General features: G+C 40.2%; 2 protein-coding genes across 2 annotated transcripts in view; one reads left to right on the top strand and one right to left on the bottom strand.

Annotated features, from left to right (window-relative positions):
* LOC132101191 (secretory carrier-associated membrane protein 5-like) overlaps nucleotides 1–13,201 on the top strand; it is a 43,301-nt gene extending 30,100 nt beyond the window's left edge. The window contains exon 8 of the mRNA XM_059505922.1: nucleotides 13,172–13,201. The gene's annotated coding sequence lies outside the window, so the exon portion shown is untranslated. The remainder of the gene's footprint in view (nucleotides 1–13,171) is intronic.
* LOC132101190 (lysyl oxidase homolog 1-like) overlaps nucleotides 1–20,532 on the bottom strand; it is a 33,837-nt gene extending 13,305 nt beyond the window's left edge. The window contains exon 1 of the mRNA XM_059505921.1: nucleotides 20,327–20,532. The gene's annotated coding sequence lies outside the window, so the exon portion shown is untranslated. The remainder of the gene's footprint in view (nucleotides 1–20,326) is intronic.
* Between the last annotated feature and the right edge of the window lie 5,493 nt (nucleotides 20,533–26,025).

The following is a 26,025-nucleotide window of genomic DNA, read 5'->3' as shown; positions in this document are numbered from 1 at the left end:
AAATATTGTATCCGACCCGGTTCCTGACCCGCATTTTTTAAGAGTAGTAATTGCTCATCGTAGCGTCATTGGGCCATAGACAGAGGAAAGAGGCAAAACAAACAAAAAAAAACTTAATATATTCAAATTTTGTCAAGAATTATAAAAAAAATTGTCAATAAGCTCATAATTTGAACTAATTTATTTATTTATTTTTTTTATGTTTCTGCAAGTTCAGCAGACAGTTAGGTTCGGATTTGTTCCGATCAGAGCTCGTGAATGGGGAGCGCATTTCTGAATATTCCGCTATGCTCACTCATTCCGTGGGGTCGGATAATAAGCGTTATGACCGCAAACAAAGAACCGGTTAAAGTAATGATTATGAATGTGTCTAAATTAGCAAGGAGACATTTAATTGTTTAGCAATAAACTGGTGTTTTCTGTGTCACTGCAAAGATGAAGTTGACGATGCGGACTAATGCCAGAGAGAAATGCACATTTCATATAGATTACAAAATTGCAATACATGGCCTATGCATTTCAAAATTGTGTCTAGTACTATACAAAGGTTTAATTGGCAACTTTATTTCAAACGACTCGACCCGAATATCATTAAAACTATTTTTGGATGACTCGTAACCACGGATTAACGCGGGTGACCGCAGGCACCCGCTCATTTTGGATCAATCCGCGCATCACTGATTGTTTCCCCATGGATCCCCTTGCTGCTTTGTTCATCTCCCTAGCCCATAAAGACTGTCCCTTGTGGAATATGCGGTTGCGTTCAGCTAGTTTGCCGTTCTAACAACATTGGATGATGCTGCACTGAACTCACTGTTTTTGATCGGGGCAAACTACTACCTCCCCGTTGACCTCCCAGACACCACTGGACTGAGCTGGAGGGAATCTATCATCCAGTGTCTGGAGAGCATCTATTCCCGATCCAGAGCACAGCCAGACCCAGAGCCTAGCCCACTATCACCCTGCTGTGCAGAGCTCAAGCCCGAGCCCACTGCGACCGACGAGCCATCACTGAACGGAGTAACAGTGCCTAGGATTGCCGCGGAGCTGGAGCTGCAAGTAAAGTCAGATCAGGTGTAAGATCTGGCTATAACACCCACCACGAGGGAAAGAGCCATGGACAGTGAGAACACGGAGAGGAGCTCCACCCCCTACACCATGGCTGAGGGGGAGCTTATTGTGGATCTGTGACTGTGGTATATGCAAATTGGATTTATGGTCCGACCTGCCCCCTGTCCATTCTCCTTCGTCAGAGCCCTCTGTCAGTTCCATTCCCAAGTCCAGCCCACAGAGGGCTGTGGTTCCCACGTCTGGCCCAGGGAGGGGCACAGATCCTGAGTCAAGCACAGAGAGGGCCCCTGTTTCCACGTCCAGCCCACAGAGGGCTGCGGTTCCCACTTATGGCCTAGGGAGGGGCACAGATCCTGAGTCTAGCACAAGAAGTACTCAATAAAGTTTAATTCAATTTTTTTTAGTTAAAATGATTATTTACACTCAATATGTAATTAGTGCATTAATGTTATTAATTCTATAATGTACAATACTGAGGTGCAGATATGTGCCACTATTTGCAATCAATAGTACAACTAGCAGAACATCCTGCTATTTTTACATAGTGTAAATATAATTTACACAGTGTAAATCTCTAAGAAAATATGCTGTTTTCACTTAGTGTAAATAACATCTAGTTGCTATTTGCACTTAGTGCACATAGCTGATGCCGCTTAATCCCAATGTCTATAATTCCTTGTTTACAAAAAAACAACAACAACAACCTTGTATTGCCAGTTTTGCTCATCTGAAAGTGACATGACATTCAGCCAAGTATGGTGACCCATTCTCAGAATTTGTGCTCTGCATTTAACCGATCCAAAGTGCACACACACAGCAGTGAACACACACACACACACTGTGAACACACACCCAGAGCAGTGGGTAGCCATTTATGCTGCGGCGCCCGGGGAGCAGTTGGGGGTTCAGTGCCTTGCTCAAGAGCACCTAAGTTGTGGTATTGCCGGCCCAAGACTCGAACCCCCAACCCTAGTCAAACTCTCTAACCACTAGGCCACGACTTCCCCATCTAGGCCATAACTTCCCCATCTGGCACAGGATCCACTGGAATCACCTTATTTGAAGACACCATTGCTTTGAGCTAGTTAATTTGATCACTGTAGTCATTACAGTTATTCAAAACAATTATTTTAAAGGAGATTCAGCATCCCTTGCCTCTTCTGATGGACCGGCGTTGCTGTTGAGCCATAAAGCACTTGAAAGAAAAACAAGATCAGAGAGCTAAAAGCACATTAGTCTTTGGTGTGGAAGACTGCCTTAGTCTCTCGCTGAGCCATATCTCTTTGATTTGATTATACTGTACTTGCTGAATATTGATATGTGCTATGCACAAAATGTCTTTATTTTGTTATTGCCTGCTGTGTCCTACACTTTTGCAGCAGATGAGTGAAAAAGCCATGTACTCTGTAACTTTACAAATAAGGGAAAGCAGAGTATTAGATTACTGCATGAAATAGGAATGAATTTTGGGACAGTGAGTTCAAAATGTCCCAAATATAAGATTTCGCCGTCCGTTCGCCGTCAAAATCAACAGTTGCCATGCTGTTTGCATTGGCCACGCGTAGAGCGGGAACGTCCTGAATGTACCGGAGAACAAGGCATGACAACATTCCTCACAGGATTATGTTTAAACTAACCAGCCAGCATTTTGAGCTTGCTCTGGGGAAAATGAACCTACCAAAACACGCAGACGGATAACAGATTGGTTTAACCACACATTTCTGGCAGATGCATGGCAACGTGCTTTAAAGTGAAGCCTTATATTGATGTTCTTGGGATGAAAGAAGGAGAGAAAGGTGAGGGACAGCTCTGAAGATTACATTAGCCACACTACTCCATCAATATGTATGTAAAGGATGTGTACTGTATTGTTAGATCTACATTCCTAAAAATAATAGCATAAAAAGGAGATTTTTAAGCAATGCCATTTTGTGTTCCCTTTAATTTTATAAAAGAACAATTTTTGTTTTAGTTCTTAGAACATTTTAATAATCTAAAGAACATTTTTTACACAATGAAGAAGTTTTAGTGCAATAGTAAGATTCCATGGATGTTAAAGGTTCTTCATGTAACCACTGATGCCAATAAAGAACCGTTATTTTTAAGAGTGTATTGATATTTATTACAAGCTGGTTGCAGGTAAAGTCAGATCTGAGGTTTGAGATTTGTGAAAAGTTAATTGAGAAAAACAAGAGAGAAAAGACACAGAGAATTAGGTGCAACGAAGGGGAAATGTGCAAATATGCTCATGATACCTTACTCGGGAATTGTAAAATACGTCTTTGGCGCTCATCTGTGTTCCAGCAGACAATAAAAAGAGCATGAGAAAAACTGTAAGCGAGAAACACCACCAGTATTCTGATGTTTTCAAAAGTCCTGACATCCTGTTTTCCGTTTGTGTCTATTGTAGGAATATCCATCAGCAATGTTCAGTTCTACATTTCCCGGGTCATGAAAACAAATCCTGGGGCAGCTTTGCACAAGGAAAACCCTCAACAGATCAACAGGACAAAGCTTTCACAACACAAATAGACAGGGCTTTAACCTCCACAGTGTGATTTCCATATTCCCGTACTCCAGACTTTCCTGTCCCAACATGTTTGATTAATCATCCAGACTTCTCTCCTAAGACCACTGTTGTCATTGCAAAGCTCATTATTTTCTGAGTAGGCCTGGCATGCTGTTAAAATGCCAACAGCTTTTCATTGACTTGTACAACCATTACAGGTCCAAAGCAATTACCCTCAAATTTGCTTGTGTTAGTTAGTAGCTAGGCCACAGCTAGAACTGACAAAAGTGCTCATTTATAGCAGCTGCAAGCGCCTGTTTTTTATGTTTTCTCTTAAAAAGGCAATTCTTATTCCCCTTTGAGTCATTTATTGTGTTGAGTAAATGGGGCCAGGTGTGAAATCTAGCTCCAGTCAATTGGACGAGCTCTCAGGAGCCATTACGACCTTACGTTCTCTCAGAATAGTTTGTAAAGGACCTGACATGACTCACAACTGAATAAGTGGCCACTTGCCACATGCCACTTATTCAGTCGTGAGTCTTGTCAAGTCCGTTACAAACCATTCTGAGAGAACATTCCTCTCCGTTTGTGCAGCTTTTAATAATGTTGCATGCATCAGAATCAGAATGAGCTTTATTGCCAGGTATGTTTACACATACGAGGAATTTGAAGCTCTGCAGTACAACAGAATGACAGCGACAGAACATAAAACACATAATAAAAGAATATAAAAATACAAATAAGTAGATAAGGAATGACAAAATACAAATTGACAATTGTAGGCAGGTATATTACAAAAATGCAGTTATGTATGTACATGTATATTATGTGCAAAATTTAAGTGTTTACTAAGTATGTGTGTTAGATAAATTAAGTGTATGTGTATATAAATATAAAGTGTAGTGTGTTCAGTGTGTATCAGCTGTTCATAAGATGGATTGCCTGAGGGAAGAAACTGTTCCTGTGTCTGGTCGTTCTGGTGCTCAGTGCTCTGTAGCGTCGACCAGATGGCAACAGTTCAAAGAGGGAGTGTGCTGGATGTGAGGGGTCCAGAGTGATTTTAACAGCCCTTTTGCTCACTCTGGATAAGTACAGTTCTTGAATAGATTGGAGAGTTGAACCGATGATTCGCTCAGCAGTCCGGACTACCCTCTGTAGTCTTCTGAGGTCAGATTTAGAAGCTGAGCTGAACCAGACAGTTACTGAAGTGCAGAGGATGGATTCGATGATGGTGGAGTAGAACTGTTTCTGCAGCTCCTGTGGCAGGTTAAACTTCCTCAGCTGGCGAAGGAAGTACAACCTCTGCTGGGCCTTTTTCACAATGGAGTCAATGTGAATCTCCCACTTCAGGTCCTGAGAGATAGTGGTGCCCAGGAACCTGAATGACTCCACTGCAGTCACAGTGCTGTTCATGATGGTGAGTGAGGGGAGTGCAGGGGGGTTTCTCCTGAAGTCCACAATCATCTCCACTGTTTTGAGCGTGTTAAGCTCCAGGCTGTTGAGAGTGCACCAGACAGCCAGCTCTTTAACCTCCTGCCTGTAAGCAGACTCGTCACCGTCCTGAATGAGGCCGATGAGTGTGGTGTCATCTGCAAACTTCAGGAGCTTGACAGAGGGGTCCTTAGATGTACAATCATTAGTGTACATGGAGAAGAGCAGTGGGGAGAGAACACAGCCCTGGGGAGCTCCGGTGCTGATTGTACGGGTGCTGGATGTGTATTTTCCCAGCCTCACTAGCTGCTGCCTGTCTGTCAGGAAGCTGTTGATCCACTGACAGACGGAGGTGGGCACGGAGAGCTGAGTTAGCTTGGGCAGGAGGAGGTTTGGCATGATCGTGTTAAAAGCCAAGCTGAAGTCCACAAACAGGATCCTCACATAGGTTCCCGGTCTGTCTAGGTGTTGCAGAACATAATGCAGTCCAATGTTTACTGCATCGTCCACAGACCTGTTTGCTCTGTAGGCAAACTGAAGAGGATCCAGCAAGGGTCCAGTGATGTCCTTCAGGTGGGCCAGCACCAGTTTTTCAAATGACTTCATGACTACGGATGTTAAAGCCACAGGCCTGTAGTCATTTAGTCCTGTAATTTTGGGTTTCTTTGGGATGGGGATGATGGTGGAGCGTTTGAAGCGTGAAGGGACTTTGCACAGCTCCAGCGATCTGTTGAAGATCTTTGTGAAGATGGGGGCCAGCTGGTCAGCACAGGATTTCAGACAGGCTGGTGTAACACAATCTGGGCCTGGTGCTTTTTTCCTTTTCTGCTTCCGGAAGACCTGGCGCACCGCATCCTCGCTGATCTGTATTGCAGGTGTGGGGGAGAGGGGGGATGCAGGAGGTGTGAATGGTGAGAGTGCTTGATTGGAGAGGTGTTCAGGATGGGTTGCAGGAGCTGTTAATGGTGTGAACGGTTGTTTGGAGAGGCATTCAGGGTTGGTGACAGGAGCTGTTAATGGTGTGAACGGTTGTGTGGAGAGGTGTTCAGGGCAGGTGATGGGTGTTCTTTCAAACCTGCAGTAAAACTCGTTCAGATCGTCTGCCAGTCGTTGATTCTCCACAGTGCTGGGGGGTGGTGTCTTGTAATTGGTGATCTTCTTTAGACTTTTCCACACTGATGCTGAGTCGTACGAAGTGAACTGAGTCCTTATTTTTTTTCAGAATAATTCCTCTTTGCCACTCTGATCTCCTTTTCCAGTGTGTATTTAGCCTGTTTATACAAGACATTGTCCCCCTTCCTGTAAGCATCTTCTTTGGCCTGGCGGAGCTGTCTGAGTTTTGCAGTGAACCACAGTTTGTCATTGTTGTAATTTAGTTGAGTCTTGGTAGGAATACACATATCCTCACAGAAACTGATATATGATGTTACGGTCTCTGTGAGTTCGTCCAGATCGGTGGAAGCAGCTTCAAAAACACTCCAATCAGTGAGGTCAAAACAAGATTGTAAATCCTGCTCTGTTTCATTAGTCCATCTTTTTACAGTCCTTAATACAGGTTTAGCTGATTTTAGTTTCTGCCTGTAGGTCGGTATAAGATGAACCAGAAGGTGATCAGAACGTCCCAAAGCTGCTTGTGGAACAGAGTGATATGCATCCTTTATTGTTGTGTAACAGTGATCCAATATATTACTGTCTCTGGTGGGACAGGTAACATGCTGTCTGTATTTTGGCAGTTCACGGGAGAGATTGGCTTTATTAAAGTCCCCGAGAATGATTAAAACAGAGTCCGGGTGTTGTTGTTCTATCTCTGTGATGTGCTCAGCGAGTTTCTGTAAAGCCAGACTTACTTGCGCTTGTGGAGGAATGTAAACACTAACCAGAATGAGCGAGTGAAACTCCCGCGGCGAATAGAACGGCTTGCAGTTGACAAACTGCATTTCTAGATCAGGACAGCACATCTTCTTTAACACAGTTACATCTGTACACCACCGTTCATTGATGTAAAAGCATGTCCCGCCGCCGCGCGATTTCCCCGTTGATTCTGCGTCGCGATCCGCTCTAAACAGCTGAAAGCCCGGCAGATGGAGTGCGCTGTCCGGTATGGCGTCATTCAGCCAGGTTTCCGTGAAACACAGAGCAGCAGAGTGGGAGAAATCTTTATTTGTCCGAGAGAGCAGAAGCAGTTCGTCCGTTTTGTTGGGTAGAGAGCGTAGATTTGCCAGATGGATGCTAGGCAACGGCGTTCGAAATCCGCGCTTCCTGAGTCTGACGAGCACGCCAGCTCGCTTTCCCCGCCTGCGCGTCCTGAAGCGTTTGATCAGCGCCGCTGCTCCTCCGATAACAATATTCAATAAAATGTCTGAATAATTTAAATCCGGAAAAACATCTTGTGGTGCGTTCTGCCGAATGTTCAGCAGTTCATCCCTGGTGAAACTGATTGCAGGAATATAACTAAAGACAGGACAAACTAACAAAAAGACAAAAACATATGTAGAGCACGTCACGGAGGCAGCCATCCTGTAACGGCGCCAAGTTGATCATACAAACCTGAATATCTGAGGATTTAGTTTAGTTTTACTTTAGCCTACCCAACAACGCTAAATATATATATATATATATATATATATATATATATATATATATATATCATATATATTAGTCTTTTGGCACACCAGCATAGAATTATGATTAGTATCTGAACCCTACAGTAGTCATTTAATTTAATTATAGCCCCTTTTACACATACTGTCTATCCTGGTAAATTACTGATTAAATTACCATTAAGAGATCATCATATGTGAACAGGACTTTTACAAAAATGCCAGTAAATTAGTTCTGGCAATTTACCAGTGTAAGAAGTTGTAACATTACCAGAAAATTACCAGTAATTTGCTCTGTGTCAATGCAGAAAATGAAAACACCAACAAAAACAGTGACCATGCATACCCCTCCATGTTTATAAACACAACAACGGGAGGCACAGCCGTTTAAAGGTCTTAACTGGTTAACGGTGTCACAGAATTTACCAGTATTTTGAGACTGGTGCATGAATGGTGCTTTACTGGTAAAAAGATAGAACATTGTTGTCTGTGTAAACAGTGCATATTTGTATTTACTGGTAAAGTAATTTTACAGCAATTTATTGGTATTACTGTATGGCTCATGAGAAGAGAACTTGTTTGCAATAGTGAAATGGCAATCAGAGGTTGATTTTGATGTTATTGTCTGCAACTTTATTTAAAAAATAATATTTTATTTTATTTTTAATGTTATTCATAATTTTATTATTAATATTATTCCTAATAGTATTTAATACTAATACAATAAAACTATATGATTTTGCCAAGTAAGACATGTTCCTGGGTCAACATAATTGTCCAAAATATAGACTTGACCCAATCCCTACCCACTAAACCTAACTCTACACATGATGTATACCTAAAATTAGTGGGAAATACAAACTAATTAACAAGGGTGTAGAAGCACCTAACCCTGATTGTAAGCCTAAAACAGATAATTCCTGAAAAGTTATATCTCTATTCTCATTGGTTGATTGGAATGTTGTTCCTGGATCAACAAGGATGTTAATCCAGGAACATGTTGTACTCGGTGAATGTTCCTGGATCAACATTTTTTATGTTTACCTGAAAAAAAAAAAAACATAGGAGCACACAGTCTGTACATATTAAAAAAAAATAAAAAATAAAAATAAAAACTGTCATGGCTGATAAGGTTGAGAAAATACACAAAAACCCTTGATTACACATCAAATTCTGAACCCTCAGTGACCTGTGAATACTAATAAACATTTTCAACCTAATTACACAGCTAGTTATTCCCTCAGGAGATTCCCTCACAGCAGCAACATATGCCTTCATCCACAAACCCTCCAGTTTATTCTTTGTCTCTCGTATATACAACATGTCAGACATAATATCTCCTAAATTGTTGTTTAGATTAACACAGTTTTGTATTAAAATGTGCCAAAATCCAAAAACATGCATATGATGCCTCGCTGTGAGAATAAGCCATTTCAGAGTGTTACACGAGGGGGTTCAAAGTCTGAATACATACTTTTAGAGACTTTTAAGGTTGCATGTGTCTCAAACAGGTGTTGAATTTCACGGTTCATCTTGAAATTCACTGCAGTTTGTAAGAAAGCCATGAAGGTCAGAGGATTCTGGTGTTATCCTCTATCAACTGCTGACATATATTCTTACTGAAAACCTCACTGTACAGCAGAGATTTGTGTGCTCTTGTTGCAAGATTTTTAGATGATTACTTCAGCCAGAAATGAAAAGGAAAAATTATTTATTCACCTTGATGTTGTTCCAAACCTGTATGACGTACTGTACAAAGGGAGAAATTATAAAATTGATGGTCAATTTTTAGATGATTACTTCAGCCAGAAATGAAAAGGAAAAATTATTTATTCACCTTCATGTTGTTCCAAACCTGTATGACGTACTGTACAAAGGGAGAAATTATAAAATTGATGGTCTTTTTTTTTTTTTCGAGAAATGGCTAGGATAGATTTCAAGTTACAAAAATGAATGCAAAAGCAATACAGCATTCAGGATATTATTCAAAAATGCATATTTTGCTTTCAACATAAGAATGAAAGTCATAATGGTTTGGAACGACAAGTAGGTGAGATAATTTGTTTTCCCTTTTGGTGGAGGAATTAGTTACATTGGCTTCAAAATGAAGGAAGATAAACTTCTAATGTTTAATCATTAAAGCATTAATTCTCTATTAATTCATCCACCAATACAATGTGTGCTATGTTTGTGCATGTAAAAGTGCCCTATTCTCATCTTCTCTCCAGGCAAGTAATGCACCCTGGCATGAATAATACTGCATGTATTGCTATAAGCAAAATTTTTCACAGATGGGTATCAGACAGAGGGCCTTACTCTTATCTTATGCAGTTAGCCACTCACTCTTGGGCTTCAGACCAATTCTGCTTTGAGCTGAATGGTAACCTCAGTTTCTTACTCTCTGAGGGGAAACCAGGCATGGAAACACTCACAATAAACAGTTCAGTTGCTCAACGTAAGTTTATAGCAAACAAACCCGCAGCACTTTGAGCTACATAATGATTAACTTATTCATGCACCATGAGATTTACATGGTACACCACACTTTACTGTGGTACAGTCATGTTAAAAAAAACTATTAAAATTACCCTGCTATTTGGTATTTTTTTGTTTGCAAAAATTAAGTCAAAAGGCTGGATTTACCATATGCCACTTTCTGCCACCTAGTGTTGACTGACTTAAAAGCACATTCAGTAAAACATTTGTGCAATACAAATACTTTTAAGAAATTCATTTTTATCTATTGATTAGATTTTTTTTGGGGGGTGGGGGGGGTGGGGGGGTCAACCCCTACTGCATCTTTAGACCACTGCTCTCTTGAAACAGCAGCATCTTATATGCAGATAGAAATGTTGAGTTTGCTGTTTCACCTCAGAAAATAAAAGTACAGATGACAGAGAATGAGCAGCTCAGGAGTGCTTTAAAACTGGCTGATGTCGGCATGTTAATTCTTTCTATTATGACTCTCATAGGAGCAGAGCATCACTTCATCTCTTTCCCTCTCTGCATCTTTCCATCTCTAGAAAACTAACTTTCAAAGTGCTGTCCTGTAGCCGATGCACTATTTCATTAATTAAGCCCATATGTCGCTCCTTCCTCATAATGTAGGATTTTCTCCTGACTGAGCATTTGCTGCGCTGGAACAAATACATCACCTAGAACACAGAAATACTGCAGCCTAAAGTCAGCACCTTACATTACATATACTGAAGCAGAGATACTGCATGTTTTTGAAGAAAGTGGCTAAAGTAAGTGGACAATAAAAAACTGAAACGTCTCGGTTACGTATGGTAACCCTCGTTCCCTGAAGGAGGGAACGGAGACGCCACGTTGGTGACCGATGCAAAATGGGATATCGCTTCGATAGACCAATCTACTTCGAGTGTAAACTAAATGAGCCAATGCACATTGGCATGCAATTATTGCATCCAGCTGCCGCTGATCACAGCGTGAGTATAAGGTGGCAGCAAGTGCAATGCATACCAGGTTTTCGCAGAGGAGCCGAGCCAGATGTCCGTCTGCTCAGCAGCGGTACAACAACCATGGCAACTGGACGTTCCTTCAGGGAACGAGGGTTACCATACGTAACCAAGACGTTCCCTTTCAATCAGTCACTCTCGACGCCACGTCGGTGACCTACGCAAAATGGGATCCCTACAAAAGAACCATGGGCGCTGCCCCTTCCAGTGCCCTGTGCGAGCCGCCTGCCCCTCTAATATGTGTAGGCCAGGGCTCGGAACAAGTAGTTCCACTCACCATTGTCAATGCACTACCTCACTGGGTGAGATTGGATAACATTGGGAAAACGTACCTGTCCAGAAGCTCTATCCTTCCTGAACAAGGTCTCGGGAGTAAATACACATATAGCATCCATTTAGGTGTATATGGAGAAATTTGAGGTGATTAAAACCCTCTTTTGAAGGCAGAAGTCTGAACGGGCAGGGCACACCCTATGCCTGATAAGCCAGGGTTATGGCATCCACAATCCAGTGGGCCATCCTCTTCTTAGAGACGGCACTCCCCTTCTGCCAGCCTCCGTAACAGACAAAGAGCTGGTCTGAGGTCCTGAAGCTTTGTGTCTGGTCTATGTAGCATCTCAATTCTCAAATGGGACAGAGCAAAGCCAGGGCTGGGTCTGCCTCCTCCAGGGGCAGTACTTGCAGGTTCACCACTTGGTCTTTGAAGGGTTTAGTGGGAACCATGTGCATATAGCCAGGCCGGGGCCTCAGGATTACCTGGGAGTCAGCTGGCCCAAACTCTAGGCATGAATCGTTGACCAAAAATACATGCAGGTCCCCTACCCTCTTGATGGAGGCCAGTGCAAGCAGGAGCAGAGTTTTCAATGAAAGAAACTTTAGCTCAACTGAATGCAAAGGCTTGAATGGGCCCTGCTGTAGTGTTTAAGCACTAGAGTCAGGTCCCAAGAGGGTATAGAGGGGGCCGGGACATGGAGTTTCCAAAGGTCTGGATGTGGGTGCCAAATGGTGCCCCTTCTCTGTGTCAGTAGATCATTCCTCAGAGGAATCAGCCAAGGAGGGGCTGTCGCGATGAGCACAAGTTCAGAGAACCAGGTCTGAGTGGGCCAATACGGTGCCACTAGCCAGACTTGCTCCTCGTCCTCCCGGACTTTGCACAGTGTCTGTGCGAGAAGGCTCACTGGGGGAAACGCATACTTGCGTATGCCCCGCAGCCAGCTGTGTGCCAGTGCGTCCATGCAGAGAGTTCCCTCGGTCAGGGAGTAGAACAACTGGCAGTGAGTGGTCTCTGGAGAAGCAAACAGGTCTACCTGAGCGGCTCCGAACCGTCTCCAAATCAGCTGGACTGTCAGGGGATGGAGTCGCCATTCTCCCGGGAGCATTGCTCGAGACAGCTCATCGGCTGTACGGTTGAGCAGGCCTGGAATGTGAAGAGCACGAAGTGACCTCAGAGCCTTCTGACTCCAAAGGAGGATGTGGCGGGCAAGTTGTGACATGCGACGGCAGCGCAGACAACCTTGTCGGTTGATGTACGCAACGGTCGCTGTGTTGTCCGTTCGTAAGTGACCTTTGAGACTGTTCAAGGCAAGGTGCACGGCTAACAACTCTAAATCAGTATTGATTGAATGTTCATATGTGACCCTGCAGCACAAAAGCAGTCATAAGTAGCATAGCTATATTTGTCGCAATAGACAACAAATCATTGAATGGGTCAACATTATAGATTTTTCTTTTATGTCAAAAATCATTAAGATATTAAGGAAAGATCATGTTCCATATTTTCATTTTGAAAAATGTACCCTTATGACTGGTTTTGTGTACCAGGGTCAAATCTAGGGTTATTTATAATTTTATATCCAGTATTTGTGTATTTTTAAACATATTGGCTGATTAATTGGAATCCTGTGCTTAGTCTCTGACCCACTGGAATGCATGCACTTTTGATCTTTAGTGTATTATAATAGTTTGCTTCATTAATAAATGTCACTTAAATGCAATTCTGCATTGCCTGCAGAGTGTAGATAATAGCAAAATTTCAATCATAAGACTGAGAGAATGTATTTTTACGTGTGTGTGTGTGTGAGAGAGAGAGAGAGAGAGAGAGAGAGAGAGAGCTCCCATGTTGAGCTTGTCCTTCAGAAGAGCTGAGAAATGGAGAGTGGTGACAAAGGTACAAACATTATTCTCCTCCTGCTATATTTTGAGGTCTTTATTGCCGTCTAATGCACATCACTATTCATCCAGCACTGTTCCTGACACCTCATAACACACACACACGCACACACACACACACACACACACACACGTAACGTCCTTTATTCACTGCTGAAGTAGCCCACTCAGAATGCCACACTCGTTCTCACACAGAGAAAATGAGAGCGAGAGAAAGGGAGGGAGAGGTATGAGGAAGGTGAAGTAAAAGAGAGATCAAGGATGAAGCACACTGGCTCCAGTATGCCACAAAAATGTCACTATGGGCTCCGGTATAAATCACTGACCGCTGTGATGTATTTACTCATTAGACTGAGATGCAGTTCTGTCATCCAGAGTCTCATTTAGTCCCCCAGAACCTGAAGCCAAGGCCGCCATGGCCTGAACGCTGATCTTATCTTCCCAGCGGCTGGGCCGAGATAAAACACACCACACTCTGCTCAACGACTAAACATTTTTCTCAGACTTTAACCGAATTGTTTACAGAGAGCAGGCAATAGTATAGTGTGGTTTTTGTAGTTATAACAAACTGCTCACATAGAAACTCACACACAATAGATTACAGGAGAAGGCAACTCTGTGAAGCTCTGTGAAGATTTGTGATATTTCTTTCTTGTATGGACGTTTTAATTGGATGTAATTTCTGTAACCTTAATGTTCTATTGAGATTTATTGTATTTATTATTATTATTATTATTATTATTATTCTGGAAGCCACACAGAATAAACTGTGACTTCTAAACATACATTTATAGTAATACCAACTTATCTCATTTTAATAATTTTATCTCACAATAATGATATAGTGTCTCATTATGTAGATTTTGAAGTTAGAAGTTAGTGTTTCATAATGTACTTTTTATCTCATAATTTTAACAGTATCTCATATTTCACATTTTTCAAGTCATTTTATCTCATTATGACTCATCTGATAATTTAGACTTTGTATGACTTAGTACAGTATTTTCCAGACTATAAGTCGCACTTTTTTTCATAGTTTGGCTGGTCCTGCGACTTATAGTCAGGTGCGACTTATTTATCAAAATTAATTTGACATGAACCGAGAGAAATGAACCAAGAGAAAACATTACCGTCTCCAGCCGCGAGAGGGCGCTCTATGCTGCTCAATGCTCCTGTAGTCTACACTGAAGACATAGAGCGCCCTCTCGCGGCTGTAGACGGTAATGTTTTCTCTTAGTTCTTGGTTCTAACTAAATGCAACTTATATTCCAGTGCGACTTATATATGTTTTTTCCTCATCATGACCTATTTTTGGACTGATGCAACTTATACTCAGGTGCGAATTATAGTCTGAAAAATACGGTAGATTCTAATGATTATTTACAAAAGCATTTTTATGCTCTTTAAATGTGTTTATGTACAGTTTATTTTTACCATTATTATTATTATTATTATTTTTTTTTGCTACAAGATGCAATAAAATAATGTTTTATGTTTTTTTTTTTGGTTATTTTATTAATGAAGCTCATAACTAACTTATCAGTGGTTATTAGTGAATGTTTTGAAATGATTTTCAGCATTGCTTTCAGTGTAGATTACAGTATGGCTATATTTCAGACATGTAAATTACTACAGAGTATGTTTTGGGTCTGGGTTCTCTAAAGTGAAGAGAAATCCATTATTTTTCATTTTGAAAATTGTTTATGACCAATTATTTCAAAAACTAGAATCATGAAGTTTGAACCTAATATTCAGATGTTGAGTGCGTTAATCAAGTTTGAGCTGTTTTAACAATCTATCTAGACTCCATACAGAACTTGAAATTTTTGAAGACAAGATAATACTCATCAAGAACAAGTACAGTTAAAGGAAAGTGTAATTGTTCATGGTTTGACAATCTAGGTGCTCTTCAGAGCCTCTCTAGCTGCTTTTACACATAACACAAGGCCACTTATTCTTATACCACATTCACATCACCTTCACCACATAAAATACTTTTAGCAGAAATTAATTTATTGTTCCTCCCCTCACTCGATCTCTGCCTGAGATAAAGTAACAGTCTATTTCTGTTGCTTCTGAAACATGAACACAGTTGTTTTAATACTTCAGAAAGACTGATACAGCCTCACAGCTTTAATATAAGAAGTCAAGCAATCAGGCCCTGATTTAAATCTGACTGAAGGCATAAAGCCCTGAGGTGAAGAAGGAGGGCAACCGCCGCTGAACAAATGAAGGTAATCCATCTGTGGAGCAGGGGTGAGATACAGGTCCACATCTCTGATACACACACACACACACACAAACACACACACACACACACACACACACACAGCTGTCTGATAGTGAACCTTTAAATGTCTGGAGGCAAGCTTGAAATAGGAAGCTTAATAATGAGGATTTACTGTCTGCGGTCAGTTTTCTTGTAAATGACTGCCAAAGGAATTCCATAATGTTGTTTTGGTTTTGTTTATGCATACAGTGAGGTGTGTGCTGACAACAATATGCAGTGATGAAGGGCATTTCTATGTTTACCATGAGAATTGTAATGCCATGATCATATAAGGGTGTCATGTTATAATACAAGCTTGTAAAGGATCATTTATTAAATGGACAGCTCTGACTCTACATTGTGATGGGATGGGCACATTCTGTGTTTATAAAATGCTGCTGTATTTATATCTAACTGTAAAGAGCCAACAGATTATTTCTGCAAAATCTTTTAAATGAATCAAAAACATAAGTTACCAGTGCAATCAAATTTACAACTGAATCAAAATTTGTTTGAATATTTTAAACCAAAACATATAGCATGGCCAGTGCGATATAATTACTGAATCAGAAACACGCACACAACCAGTAAAGTCCGAATCACAACATATGACTCAAATGGTTCTTCTTAGTGAATCAAAAACATACAGTGTAACAAACAATCACAAACAAATTGCTCTTTATAATGTTTTTTTTTTTGTGAATTGAAAACACACAGTGTGACCAGGGCAAATAATAAACATATGACTCTTTTAAAACGGTTTTATTTAGTGCATCAAAAACATACAGCATGACCAGTGTGTTTTGAATCACAAACAATTACTGAACTTTTAAATTGGTAACAGATGACTCTTTATAATGGTTATTTTACGGTAAATAAATAACATACAACATGACCAGTGAAGTCTGAGTGACCGGCTGTCACGATCATTAGATGGAGTGCCCATGAGCTTCAGTAGAGGGCACTCCACTCAGGACCATTCCACCCATCAACCACCAGATATCACTTGGACACTAGCACCTCTCATACTGTTGCACCACACCCGAACTACATTACCCATGAGTCACTGCATCACAATCACCCTGCCACACCTGCACCTCATTCATCAGCCAATTTCCTTGCCACACCTGCACCTCATTTACACACACACATAAAAGCAGCACACTCACTCTCACTCACTGCGAAGTCTTGTTTAGCCAGTCTGACATTTCCGAGTGTTTTTCCCTGTGTTTGTTAGTGATGGCAAAATCGAGGCCTCGTGAACCAATGAAACAGTTGAACCAAATGTGCCATATTGTTTCGAGGCTTTGAATCAATCCGACACCCGTCTCAACGGTGACACCTAGTGGTCACTTGCAGGTGTTGATCTGAAACAACCTTGACGAGCCATTAAAAAAATGTGTTGTTTTTTTATTATTATAATGTTCTAATATGTGAAGCTTGTAACCTATAGGCTCCTCACTGTGCATAATGTTATTTTGGTCATGAAAAATGAATATTAATAAAAGAAATCAAGCCACAATGTCTCACTTTTTTAGAGATTTTTATTCAAAAATATTAATTTATCTGCTGTGGAAGGACTAAGCCTACTTCTTTTTTTACAGATAATTTCTCCAGCCTTTGAAAAAATCCTCTCACAAGGGACACTTGTTGCTGGCATACAAAGATATTTTTTTGCAAGGACATACAAATGAGGAAAGATTTCTGCTCTCTCTTTCCAGTAAGTTAGTGGATCATGAGTTCTGAGCAAATACGCATCGTTGATGTATTTTTTCACTTCCACTGTGGCATCAGCTGTAGCATTGTGTATCATCTTGGTTGGATGGATGCGAGTATCAAAAAGTTCCCATAAACTGTCCTGTGTTTCTACTGGTGTTGATGTTGATGGTGATGGTGATGATGATGATGATGATGGGTGTGATGTTGACATTTCTGGGTCTGAATAAAAATGAAAACAGCAATTAGTAACAAATCCTAAACTGACGGCATATATGAAGGATATATTATATTACATGATTCAGATTACATAACATAACACAGACTGAAACTGCTCACTAGGATTTGTGTTTGAACGCATCAGTGAAGCACACTCCAGTGTGATATGCTTTTCAGCTTCCTGGGCTTTGGCAGCATTTCCAAATGCCACATTTTTGAACCTTGGGTCCAGCCGTGTAGCCAGTGCCAAGGCTCTAAAACTCTCATAACCTCCACATCTGGAGTGCAGACCTTCTTGCAGATGTGAGCCTATGAGCCAAAACAGGAGAAACACATATTTATAATAATGACAATAATATGACAGTTATGGCCAATCACATGGGTAGTATGGTCATTGTGGCCTACCTAATTGAACAGTTGATTCCTGCGTTGCATTTCCTTTTTTCTGTGCAAGCTTGTGCTGCAACATCCTGTACAGTGGTATAAGCTTTGAAGCAGACACTCTCTTTTCCTCTGACATCTCTGTTGTTGCGAGTTTGAATGGTTGCAGTATTGACAATGATTGTTCAATAATGTCATAATCAATACTTGTCAGGGGAGCAGTATCATTGTTTAAGTTGGAAAGTGCAGCAGTCACTGGTTCACGTTGGTCATACAAGCGCTGTAGCATGTCAAATGTGCTGTTCCATCTCGTGTCAACCTCCTGTATCAGTTTCAGAGTTGGTCTTCCCATCAAGCTCTGCATCTCCACAAGCTTGTCCTTTGCTTTGCAGCTGGATCTGAACAACCCCACTATCTTTCTGGCCTTCTGGCGTATTTCATTGATGACTGGGGTTTGATCTAGTGCCTTTTTCACAATCAAATTTAAAGTATGAGCAAAACATGGGACATGGCGAAGGTGGAGTAGCTGGGCACTTAGGATCATGTTAGATGCATTGTCAGTCACCATGCACTGAACTTTGGAGGTTATTCCCCACTCAGCCATTAGCAAGGCTTTAGCCTCCATGAGATGCTGGGCTGTGTGGGTTTGGTAAAACCTCCTTACACCCAGTACAACAGTTGCCATTTTTGCCTCTGGTGTTATGTAATGGCAAGTCACACCAAGATATCCATCCATATTAATGGAGGACCACATGTCAGCTGTAAGGCTAACAAATTCGGCCTTTTGTAGGTCCTCCATTGTCTTCTCCTTGGCTTTGTTGTACTTTTCGCTGACCATTATTTTAAGCACCTTCTGGGATGGGAGGACATAGCTTGGATCAAGCTTGTTCACAAATGCCCTGAATCCCTCATCGTCCACGATGGTGAAGGGCTGCAGATCCTTCACCACCATGTTTATAAGAGCCTCATCCAATTCCCTCTGTCTGACTTTTAAAAGAGAAGACAAAACATACTTTCAGACAAATACATTGGAAAAATACAGCTTCAATTAGTGCACATCTATTAAAAGTATAGCCTACTGGTTCATTATTTGGAAACCTTCCAGTGTTTATAATCAGTGCTTTATATAACTTATAAACTTTATAAACAGTGTCCCAAAAGGTTGTAATTATATTTCAATTATAATTATATCCCAAACAATGCATACCTTGCTTAGATGGCCCAGCAGTGTCAGTAGCAGGCCTAGGTACAGGGGGAATGCCATCCTCTGCACCCTGCAAAATGGCAGGATGAGTGCTCCTCAAATGGCGCATCATGGATGATGTATTGTTGCAGTAGGCTAGCTGCCGATCACAATACACACATCTCACTTTATTTGGGGTTTCTAAATGGAAATGCTCCCACACCACAGATGTACGGCATCTCTTCTGGGGAGCTTCCATTTTATCTATCTATCCAAATCTATCTTTCTATATATGAATCGATCTATGTATCTAGATATGTATCTATAATCTATTTATCTATATATGTATCTATCTATAATATATGTATTTATATATGTATCTGTAATCTATCTATATATGTATCTATCTATTAATCTAGCTGTCTATATATATTTATATCTATGTATCTATTAATGTGTCACTATATGTATACTCTGTCTGTCTCTAGCCTCTCAGTCAATGTGTTGTGTAAATTTAAATGTAAGTCTAAATTGCCTATAACTAATCAAATCGCACTATGTCACTATATCACCAAAAATCCGCTATCTCAAAGTCAAACTCCTCTCACAAAAACCCACGAGGTCAAAATGCGTTTATTTCACTTTTATACAGATGTGCGATTGTGTGGTCTGTTCCCGACCGTTCCAATCAAACACTGATTCGGCGGACCACACCTGATGAAACAATTAGTGAAACACTTCGAGGCTTCGTTTGGTCATAGTCACGTGACATGGGTGTTTCGAATCACGCTTCGGCTCAGTGTTTCGACACATCTGCGCTTCGGGATCTCGCAAAGCTTCGGAACGACTGTTTCGCTTCAGCTATCCTTACCCTGACACACCTGACGCCATTCCTGATCTCTGCCTGTATGACCATTCTGTTTAATAAATGCTGCATATGGATCCGAACGCCTCCGACTCCTTGATACACCGGCAAGTTTCTCTTTTAAACTGGTTCTTTTATACAGAATCACAAACATACAGCGTGACCAGTATAGTGTGAATCACAAGGGAATGACTCTTTAATTGGGTACTTTTTCAGTCAATCTATAACATACAGTGTGACCAGTGTAGTCCGATTCAAAAACAAATGACTCTTTTAAACTGTTTCTTTTTGTTTGGTTAATGTCTAATATGTGTCTGAATCTAAGGTTTTCCATGCCCCGTGTTTCTGTGCATATGATAAACAAATGACTGACTAATATATGTACTATTGAACATCTGTGTGTTTTCTAATGCTGTTTTGTAAAAGCTACTCACAGTCATGTTGTTTTAGGTTGTAAAATCAGGGTAAAACACATCCTCTGGTGGCTTGTTATTCTGCTCTGGATGGGTTTCCCAAGCTGTTTTCCTTTCTCTCACTTTATTCTGTCTCCAATTCCAGCATCAGCGAAGATTAGTCACACTGTACTGTCACTAATGCAAGACAGACAGACTCCGACAAACACTTATTCTCAGATAAACACGGCATACAGAGTGAGGTTACTCTGAGGGGAACAGACTTATAATTACTTTTCCTTCTGTCAGTGTTTTGCCAAAGTGTAACAGCTATTGATTTCTCAAATGTCTGTCTGCTTTCATTAGGATGGTGTGTATCTTTTTGACCCTTCTCTGCCAGTATGATTTCATAACGTGTTAAAAATCTGCATGTTTGTGCCCTTTGCCCCAGAGAAGAGTCAAAGTACCTTAACTACCCTCAAAACAACATCTGTCGCTGGTTTTAAGGAGGCCAACCTCCCTCTTCCTAAAATGAAATTTAATCAGGGTGTTAAAAAATAACTGCTGAAACCTCAGGGAGTTATTTTTATATGTGAGAAGGCCACAGCATTTAGCTATAAATGAAAGTAAAGAAACTGCACCTCAAAATGTTGCATTAAATATTAAATCTGAAAAAGTGCTAAAATCCCTAACATTCCAGCATCAGTTAAATTGTACATATCATACTCAAACTCACATCATTTCCCTAAACAATTTTGTAATAATGTTAATGAGGTTGTAAGGAATGCCAAATGTATTTCTTTATTTGAACTATACAGTGTTGCTTTGGACCTTATTGACTTTCACTGTATGCATAAAAAGAGCTGAAACATTTTTCATAATATTCATAATGTTTTTCTTTAAGATCAGGCTGAAATGATCAAATTGTTAAAACTTGTGATTCTTCTGAAGGATATGCGATGTTATGTACATTATTATTTTAGTTTTATTGAGACACTATTGTAGCTTTTTAAGATTTTGAATTAGAATGTTGTTGTTTTAATTTTCATTTTAGTTAAAATAATTTTGTGGTGCTTTCTGTCAAAAATCTGTGTTTTCTTTTTAAATATGTCTCTTTACACTTAAGTTATTTTAGTACCTCATACAACTCAATGAGAAAATGAGAAATGTTGCCTTGGCTATAGCTAAATTATGTCTTTATGATTATTTTATTTGATTATTGTTACTGTTTACATTCCTTTCGATAGTGAAATGGTTTTGTTTTCAGATTTAGTTATGGATAATAACCCTGATTGTACAGTAGGTGCTATACACAGCCAGAATCAGCATAACAACTAACAGTATTTTCTCTGATTTTACTTTCAGTATTTGTTCAGGAATAATGATCTCATTTTGACGGGTCAAGTTGTTGAACACCAAACTAATGGCGTTTGAAATATTTATCCATCTTTTAGACATCAGAAAGTTGTGGAAGCACAGAACTGGAATAAAACAGTATGTTTTCTCAGCACAGTGAACTGAAGGAAACTTTGATGCCTCATGATACGACCCATTTAATCTGGATGTTAGCTTTTAATTAGACAAGGCTCTGTCTTTGGCTGCTTTACGTCTCAGTCTGAGCGGAAAGCCGCTAGAGGCGCCAATCTATACAAGTTCAATTTGTAACATTTGTGCCTCCAATTAATCAGTACGATCCTGATAATGCACACCTAAGGTTATACATATGTTTGAGAGCTTGAGTGTCCACAGGTGAAAAATCGGAGCTGTCTGGAGATTAATCATGTTTGGGTGGAAGCAGAGCGAGAACGAGCGAGAGATGTGCCTCGTCTCTGGAGGGAACGGCTCTAGGCATGAGTGACTCTCAGTGGGTCGAAACTGATTAATTGGCAACCTGTTGAATGCTGGAAAAGGGACTGGCCTGGACACACATCAGAAAGCACAATGTGAAGGCCGTCTCTCACTCTTTCTGTCGCTCCCTTTGGGTAAATTGGTCCCATTGGACAGAGCTGTCTCACCTCGTGGTGCCAGAAGCAGATGTCAATAGAGTCCTTCTAGCTGGAAATATGATGAGGTGCATGTGAGGGCAGAGGTTAAAGATCAAAGGTGAAGCTATCATTTTTGGTATCAATTTGTATTTATTATTACGTTTGTGATAAGTTCATGTAGAGCCTAACAAGAAATGTTTGCTTTGACTAGAAGAGACCGTCTGATTGACATGTAGAGCAATCAAACACAGACCTATTTTAGTTTTTAATATTTGATTTTAGTTTGTTAGGTCATTTCCTTTATTTATTTAGTTAGTTAGTTAGTATGTTTTGTATAATTTATATATATATATATATATATATATATATATATATATATATATATATATTTTTTTTTTTAGGTTAAGTTTATTTAGTTTGACTTATTTTAGTACTTAAAATGAAAATAAAGGCTAAATAAATAAGTTTTATCTCAATAAGTAAATATATTATAACTCAATAATGTAAAACTGTAAAACTCAAAACTGCCTGACCTGTAAATACAGCTTTTTGACTTTATCCTTGTTAGTTATGAATTTCTTTTCTTGCTTTTATTTTAGTTTAGTGTTTTAGGGCTACCATGCTCATTGTTATCATTTTGAAATTGCTTAACTGCATTAAATTATTATGGGCTTTTTAATGTTTGGATTGTAAATATTTCCATTGTTGTAATATACCATTTACCAAAAACTAATAAAACTTTGGTTTCGGAGGCATGCTATTTAATGAATAATTTTTTTTTTAGCTCATGTTATTTCAGTTAACTAATTTTGATTTATTTATTTATTATTCTGTTAACAATAAAACTGTTGATATTTTGAGATTTTTTTAAGTTAATAAAACTAAAAAAATAAAATTTTAGTTTTTATTCTAAAAAAAAATCACATTTAATTGTTTTACTTGCCATTTTTCGTAAGTGTATTTATAAATCAAAATAATCAAAATCAAAGAATGATTTGCTTCTACATCGAAATTTTCAAACTTCAGTGTAATTTGTGTGTATATAAATGGATGTGCTAGTCATAAATGTTTTAGATGAGTTGAGGACCATTACCTTCATTTATGAGCAAGCGCTTTGTTAATTCAGAGACAATTTAATCAATGATGATGAGGACAACTTCTTCGCTTCAGTAGTGTGTAGTCTGTGCGCGTGATCTAAATATCAAGACAGAATCACTCCACTGGATACAATTAAAGCAAAGCAACAGCAATTTTTTAATTTGCTCATGCCTTTCTAATTGATCACTTTTTCTTCTCCTCACTGCAGAAAGCCATTTGCCAAAGAAAACAGATGGTTTGTCATTTATTTAGTATTTTGTTCTTCTTAGATGATTTGGAGTTTATCTGCTGTAAACTGAAGGCAGGATTAACCTGAAGAGAGCTCTACGTAGTGTTAAGATTTCTAAGACGAGAGTTTGATTATCAAAAGTCTCTTAAACATACACGCAAAATATCAGTTATAGCAGAAGAAGTAAGGATGTTTGAGACATTCCTTCTGGATCTCCATCTGATCCAATGATTATAAATATCACATCCAGAACAGCAGATGGCAGAAGTGGACTATATTTCCACCTTTAGTACAAGACCAAAGGTGGCTATGCTTTTCTTCTTCTCTCCTCTCCAACACATTTTAATGGTGGTGTTTCTCTCTTATATAAGAATGCAGTGTCTTTTGTGTTGCTCTTATCTGCAAGAAATGACGCCGCACTTCCCCATCAGCTCTCAAACATGTTTTATCATATCTGGAAAAGTGCCACGCTCAGTCAGAAATCACAGTCTTCCTTATTTCCCAAGTGATCCGGCTTTGATCACTGACCTAATTAATGGAGCAATTGATACACGTAAATATCAGATTAGCTATGCAAATGATCGTGCAGAAAAAAACATGCCCTCGTTTAGAAGTTACACAGACTTTTCCACTGAATTACACACGCAGGCATCAGACAAGATCTTGCCTGTCAAACACAAAACTGTTCGAACCCATTTTACTTCTGTAATCTGATGTGTTGAGTGAGAAAATATGAGGCTGGGGCTTGATTTTATCCATTTGGAAATTGATTGGATTGCAAAAAGTGGATGTTAAATACCAGAAGGGACCCAGTAGATGATCAAACAGAAAGAGGAATTCATGATGAATTTGTGATGTCAAGAGTCATTTCAGAAGCATTTTGCTGAAATCTTATGAAGACAAACATTATTATATTATTATATTATATTATATTATATTATATTATATTATATTATATTATAGTCAGTATATACACTGGAGACAGAGGTTAGTAAATTCAACACTGTATTTATTTTTACAAGAGTTCATGAAAGGTGAGTAGGAGTTAATTTCAGGTGCGGGTTCTGTGCAGATCACTTAGTGAGCGGCGAAATTCAGGTGAGTTAGTCAATTGGAGAGAAGTGAAAGCCACACAATTTTGGAATACTAATACTTGTCTCTTTTGCTTTTACAGGAGAGGCCACTGCCCAGAGAGTTTTACGAGAACACAGGAGATATCGAAGCTTGTAGGGAATTCAGGTAACTGGTTTATCACAGGAGTCCTGGAGACAGGAGAACAAAGACTCACAGGTTAGCTTCTCAAAGGTAAGTATACGTTACTTCTGGAAGCGAGGTGATCTGGAGACAAGATCGTGAGGTCGATTCCTGTTGGAGGCTTGACGGTGAACTGGTGCTGAGGTGAGTGCTTTATAGTGCCTTGGTGAGGGTGATCAGGTGCGGGTGATTAATACTCAGGGAGCGTGAGCATTGTGGATTGGCTGAGACTGGGTCTGCCTGGTCCCTGACACTACCCCCCCCCCCCCCTCCAAGGTCACCCAACCCTTTTTCTTCTGGTCCATAATCCTCCCAGTCCACCAAGTACTCTAATCGCCCACCACGACGCCGGGAGTCCAGGATCTGCTTCACCATGTAGATGGGTTCAGCGTCGATGGGTTGTAATGGGGGTTGTCGTCAGGGACCTGGTCTGCAGAGGGAACAGAAACAGGTAAGTGATAGGGTTTTAACAGCGAGGCGTGAAAAGTGGGGTCTATTCGGTACTGAGCGGGAAGTTGGAGTCAGTAGGTGACTGGGTTGATCTGTCGTTCTATCGGGAATGGTCCTATGTACCTTGGGCTTAATTTTCGACATGGCTGTCATAAACGGATGTCCCATGTGGAGAACCATTCCAGTTGGCCAGGCTGGTAGGTAGGGGTTTGCTGACGGTGAACATCCATGAAGCGTTGATGGCGGTTTACAGCCTGTTGAAGGTGGTGGTGTGCCTGGTTCCAGACTCTCTCGCTGTTTCGGAACCAGGTGTTCACTGTAAGAACATAAGACGGTTCCCCAGACCAGGGGAACAGGGTAGGTTGAAAACCGAGAATGCATTGGAATGGAGTTAGATTGGTAGATGTCTGTCGGAGGGAATTTTGGACATATTCGGCCCAGACTGAGTACCGGTTCCAGAGATTTTGGACCGTTTGTCCGTGGGTGGTAGCCGGAAGTGAGACTTAGTGTGACGTTGAGAAGGGCAAAGAACAACCTCCAGACCCTCGAAATAAACTGAAGCCCCCTGTCCGAAACAATATCTTCTAGAATGCCGAAGTTACGAAATACATGTTCAAACCGAAGTTCAGCTGTTTCAAAGGCTGTGGGTAGGGCTTTCACGGGAATCAGTCTACATGCCTTTGAGAATCTATCTATGGCCACAAGGATGGTGTTACCGTCTGAGA

The sequence above is a fragment of the Carassius carassius genome, chromosome 23, assembly GCF_963082965.1.
Source record: "Carassius carassius chromosome 23, fCarCar2.1, whole genome shotgun sequence".
Lineage (NCBI taxonomy): Eukaryota > Metazoa > Chordata > Actinopteri > Cypriniformes > Cyprinidae > Carassius > Carassius carassius.
This window is presented reverse-complemented; position numbering and strand designations above follow the sequence as displayed.